Source organism: Schistocerca americana, chromosome 1 (assembly GCF_021461395.2).
Source record: "Schistocerca americana isolate TAMUIC-IGC-003095 chromosome 1, iqSchAmer2.1, whole genome shotgun sequence".
NCBI lineage: Eukaryota > Metazoa > Arthropoda > Insecta > Orthoptera > Acrididae > Schistocerca > Schistocerca americana.
The window spans coordinates 1,031,641,401-1,031,647,400 of NC_060119.1; the positions used below are offsets into that span (position 1 = coordinate 1,031,641,401).

At 43.9% G+C, this 6,000-nt stretch overlaps 1 protein-coding gene across 1 annotated transcript in view; it reads right to left on the reverse strand.

The window, feature by feature from the left end:
- LOC124616656 (epidermal retinol dehydrogenase 2-like) overlaps nt 1-4,119 on the reverse strand; it is a 350,044-nt gene extending 345,925 nt beyond the window's left edge. The window contains exon 1 of the mRNA XM_047144987.1: nt 3,991-4,119. The gene's annotated coding sequence lies outside the window, so the exon portion shown is untranslated. The remainder of the gene's footprint in view (nt 1-3,990) is intronic.
- Nucleotides 4,120-6,000: the final 1,881 nt, after the last annotated feature.

Genomic DNA, 6,000 nt, shown 5'->3' on the forward strand with positions numbered 1-6,000 from the left:
CACTGCAGATCATATTTTTGTGGTAATCTGAAGATGGAAAATCTGGAGTTGTTGAATGGTTGTCACTGGCATTAGTTGGCGGGCATCGTCAAAATTTGTTCTTCAAATCATGAAACAAGATCATAGCTTTCTCCTTGTGAAACATTGGCGCCTTTCTGTAAATGTTAGAGTTGTACATGATTTACGAAGAGTTGCAATCTTAATGTCTGCTGGGTTCTTAACGTCGGTATAAACGAATATAAGTAAGTTCAGCAACAATGTATTTTGTATAATGTTTGGTCGCTCATTAATGATCTGTGTTACATCAGATAATGAGAGTATCTCTAATGTGGTCATGTAACTAAATAAAAAGTCCTAACAGTGGCTATGGAAGATATTCCTTGTTTACTTCATCTCAACTACGAACCCTAACAAAAATTAACAAAACGTAACAATAGGACGTATTTAGGTTATCGTGATTCTGAGCGTACTTGAAACTGTAGATTCCGCCTAACTGTCTGCTGAAGTTTGTTCACAGCTCGCTGGAAGGAAAAGCCATACCACAGCTAAGAGAACCATGCCTAGTCAAGTAATGCAGGATTTAAACAAACCGCGTTGATAATGGCTTTACTTTTAGTATCCCATTGCCTCCTCAATATTTTCTCGCGTAGGGATAACGACCAGCCATCACAGCTCAAAAGCGCAGGCAGTCTTCTGCCTCTTTCCCCCCCCCCCCTCCCCCCCATCTCTCTCACCATGAACGAGGTATCTTTCTATTTGTATCTCTATCTCTCTGAGCGGAAAAGACAGTTTCTTGAAGGGAAAGTTTTCTTTTGTTATGCACTATGGTGTTCCACACAGTTTATATGGTAAACTTGCACATACATTTTGGAGTAAGAGATGGAGCACAGAACAGTTGTGTAAATAAATATTCTCGTGCTAAGGACGACAGCGTCTATACAGTGATTCATTTCTAACGCTCTGTTGAAAACACCGCTCGACATAACTCCAGATAATTATCAATGAAATTCGCCAACAGCCGTCTAATCGAGACTTTAATTTATTTTGACTACCAGTTTCGGCATTCCTGTATGCCATCTTCAAACCTCATATGCAGCTCTCAAAAATAAACGATACTATCACACAGTGCCATATATTCCTGGATGTCGTGAGTTCAAAACCGTATCCCAAGTGCTTCATTCGAAGACTTGATTGGAACTAATTTGCAATCAAGTCTTCGAATGAAGTATTTGGGATATACTCTTGAATTGGCGACATCCAGGAATATATGGTACTGTATGACAGTATTGTTTATTTCCGAGAGATGTATATGGGGCCTGAAGATGGCATAATGGAATGCCGAAATTGGTAGTCAAAATAAAACTAAACGGCTGATGGCGATTTTCATTGATGTCCCATGTCCATGATGGATCAGCAGAGACTAGCTCCAGCTCCAGCAGACTGTCACAGCAGAATAGAAAAGGAAATGCAAAGTAGTATGATAGCTACAAAGAGCAGAAAATTTTCGAAGCCTGTGCTCTGTCTTAAAAAACAACTCAATTAGTTGCGATCCTCGGTTGTTTCTTGCATATTCACGACTGATAACGCTTTGTGTGTAAAATCCAGACTCACCTTGGTTTGGTTATTACGCTATCACTAAGGCCACTTGCCACTGTACTGGTGAGGCAGTTTATCAGATTGGAGGAGATTATTCTCCTACAGACTCAAATAGGACTGTACCTAGTGAAACATTCTGGTGGTGTGTATCGTCTGAGAGCGTATGCCAGTTTGAGTTTATAGGTTACTCTCATGACTTGCTGGATACAATAATGAACGGTACTAAGAGACACTAGTCTCTTAATAATGGTAACCTCAGAGGGGCTGCCATCAGACAGTAGCGTAACAGAGCAGACGAGGCGGGCAGCACAGCCGGCGTGCCCGGTCGCGCGACTGAACAAGTTTTCAAGAATGACGCTGCTTGACCGGTAGAAAGCTGCCTGCGAAAGCTTCCTCCGTCAATGCTGAGCGTTGCATACTTGTCGTATATCGTTAAGATTCTCCGTAAGTATTTCAAAACGATGCCATTAAACGTGCAAAATCGAAGACTTCGTAGCTGCAGTTGACCGTTAATGGAATATTGAGGCAACTTTTTGCGTGCGTAGCGTGGACATGAAGCAGAGAGCACGTGTGTTACAGGGAATGAGAAACATTTTAACATATGTAGGACCGCTCTGAAGTAAAATAATTCTTTTACAACATGTTTCACTAGAGGTTTGCGATTGGCTAAAACTTCAGTTTTCTGCTTCACACATGTTATAAGGTATGTTTCCTAGCACAGGTCATGTCATGTGGCTCATGTTATTTCACGGCTCTTAAATTTTCGTCAAATCAGTTGTCACGTCTCTTTCGACTATCTACGGCCTCGCTATAATAGGTACCTATCAGTTTAGGCTGCTGTGGATGCCACTAACAATGTTTTGATTAGCACTTTCATAGGAATTACGTTGCAGAAACTAGTTTCGGCAGGACAAAAAGTTTAGTACTAATTAAATCGCGCAAGAAACTAAAAACAGATATTTATCAAAAACAAATTGCGTTGTTACCTGTTTTAAACTGGTGGATCACTACCCACATTGGAAATTAAATTTAGCTTATTGTATACATCCGATGTTTTCTGTTTTTTTGTTGAGGCAAAACGTTACATTCACATCATAAGCGAATGTAACTTTACATATTAACAGTCCTCAGAGGATGAACACGACGGCTCGAAACTGGTAACGGGGTTGTTCGTTTTTAATATATAACATCAGTAACGATGCCTGGTTGCAGATTTTACTTTATTTGTACGAATCTACCCTTATTTACACAGCCATAGTATGATGTCAATTTTCGGCATAACAGCACTAAATTTTCTGCATGGAGTTTGGCCCTAGATTTCTACTTTATTTTCTGTTGACGCAGCCCAGTCAACAGAAAGGACGAAGCTACGTAGAATTAACTTTGCAGCTTCAGTTTTTTGGAAGAGAAAAGGGTGTTAAATATGGCGCGGACGCAGACACAAAGCTACAGATCAACCTCTTACCACAACTTTTATTTCACATTCACATTCGTTGGCTTGAATTCGCAGCGGATTGTAACCTACCTACCTAGCTACAGTCTGGAACCGCGCGACCGCTACGGTCGCAGATTCGAATCCTGCCTCGGGTATGGATGTGTGTGATGTCCTTAGGTTAGTTAGGTTTAAGTAGTTCTAAGTTCTGGGGGACTGATGACCTTAGCAGTTAAGTCCCATTGTGCTCAGAGCCATTTGAGCCATTAGCCTACCTACCTAACTTGGTTCAAATGGCTCTGAGAAGTATGGGACTTAAAATCTGAGGTCATCAGTCCCCTAGAACTTAGAACTATTTAATCCTAACTAACCTAAGGACATCACACACATCCATGTCCGAGGCAGGATTCGAACCTGCGACCGTAGCAGTCGCGCGGTTCCAGACTGAAGCGCCTAGAATCGCTCGGTCACTCCGGCCGGCCTACCTAACTTAAATCTCGGGCTGCGCAACAAATGAACCAAGATTCAAGGTAGTTGACACTACTGTATTCTACTCGATGAAGGTGCACAGTTATGGTTACGAAAGCGTCTACATCAAATTTACACCAAACCACTGTGGAGATGGGGTAAGGCATTGTTGGTTTGTACGCGGGCGGACGTTTGGGCCTCATGAGACTTTGGAAGCTTAACCTGAAGGTTGGCTGGAACACCACAGTACTTTACTGGGCATGGTCCCGTTGGAGCTAGTACGCTGTTGTCATCATGCGAGCTTTGAACAGTTTAACGTGGACTCTAACCGTGGTGCGATTCTTCAAGTTTTCACATTAGCAGACACTGCTAGAGGTGCAAAAAGGGACCATAAAATCACAAGTAACTTGATGAGGTGTCTGGTACATCCACGCCGAATACAGTGTGTGCTGGAGAAGGCGACGGCAGAGCGCCGTACCCGGCGGCTGGCCTACCTGTGCGCGGCGCGTGTTGTAGCGGCGAGTGCTTCAGGTATCGCGCGCGGGCCGCTGTGTTCCGGAGTCGCACAGGAACTGGCTGCTCCGGCGAGCGGGCTGCGTCCTCTGGGCCGCCCCACCACCACCAGGGGCGGAATGGCGCTGCCTCCGCCGCCGCCGCCGCCGCCCGCCACAAGGCTGCCCGGCCACCACGCACCTGGCTGTCGCGCGGGTCACGGCGTGGGATCGGCCTGCCTCCCATTCCGTAGCCGAGATCGCTAAAGCACGCTAGTGCTGCCGCGCTAGGCCGTCGGTAACCTGTTCGAGGGCTGTCGGAGGCGATGAAAAGACCGACACAAAATTCGCGCACTCGGCCGCCAAAGCGCCATTCCTTGCACACTAACACTGCAAAAACGCGTGAAAAAAATTTCGTCCCGTGCGTATTTTCAGTACAGAGCGGACGTCAAATACAGGTAACTTGGCAACAAAGGCAATCACGCGTCATTCTTCTTCATTCAGTACTTTGTAGCTGTGCTGCCCCGCTTGTGCAGATAAAGAGAAATTGTAATGGGTAGAGTTTTGGATTGGAATATTAATGATGGCTCTCGATCTTCCACCATAATCGAGTCCATCAACAAGAGGTGGCAAATATGAGGTAGCCAAGGAGGTGAAAACGTGGGTTCTACTATGCCAAGATTGCTTGGTAGCTATGAAACCTTCCCGTCTCCTCTATACCTCTTTTGTTGTTACGCAATAACCGTCTCCACTATATCTCTGCCTACAGGAAAATTAAAGAGACCTTTGGAGAAAAGAGAGCCACTTGTATGAATATCAAGAGCTCAGATGGAAACCCAGTTCTAAGCGAAGAAGGGAAAGCAGAAAGGTGGAAGGAGTATACAGAGGTCCATACAAGGGCGATGTACTTGAGGACAATATTATGGAAATTGAAGAAGATGTAGATGAAGATGAAATGGGAGACACGATACTGCGAGAAGAGTTTGACAGAGCACTGAAAGACCTGAGTCGAAACAAGGCCCCAGGAGTAGACAACATTCCATTGGAACTGCTGATGGCCTTGGGAGAGCCAGTCCTGACAAAACTCTACCATCTGGTGAGCAAGATGTATGAGACAGGTGAAATACCCTCAGACTTCAAGAAGAATATAATAATTCCAATCCCAAAGAAAGCAGGTGTTGACAGATGTGAAAATTACCGAACTATCAGTTTAATAAGTCACTGCTGCAAAATACTACCGCGAATTCTTTACAGACGAATGGAAAAACTGGCAGAAGCCGACCGAGGGGAAGATCAGTTTGGATTCCGTAGAAATGTTGGAACACGTGAGGCAATACTGACCCTACGATTTATCTTAGAAAATAGATTAAGGAAAGGCAAACCTACGTTTCTAGGGTTTGTAGACTTAGAGAAAGCTTTCGACAATGTTGACTGGAATACTCTCTTTCAAATTCTAAAGGTGGCAGGGGTAAAATACAGGGAGCGAAAGGCTATTTACAATTTGTACAGAAACCAGATGGCAGTTATAAGAGTCGAGAGGCATGAAAGGGAAGCAGTGGTTGGGAAGGGAGTGAGACAGGGTTGAAGCCTCTCCCCGATGTTATTCAATCAGTATATTGAGCAAGCAGTAAAAGAAACAAAAGAAAAATTCGGAGTAGGTATTAAAATCCATGGAGAGGAAATAAAAACTTTGAGGATCGCCGATGACATTGTAATTCTGTCAGAGACAGCAAAGGACTTGGAAGAGAAGTTGAACGGAGTGGACAGTGTCTTGAAAGGAGAATATAAGATGAACATCAACAAAAGCAAAACGAGGATAATGCAATGTAGTCGAATTAAGTCGAGTGATGCTGGGGGAATTAGATTAGGAAATGAGACACTTAAAGTAGTAAAGGAGTTTTGCTATTTGGGGAGCAAAATAACTGATGATGGTCGGAGAAGATATAAAATGTATACTGGCAATGGCAAGGAAAGCGTTTCTGAAGAAGAGAAATTTGTTAGCATCGAGTATAG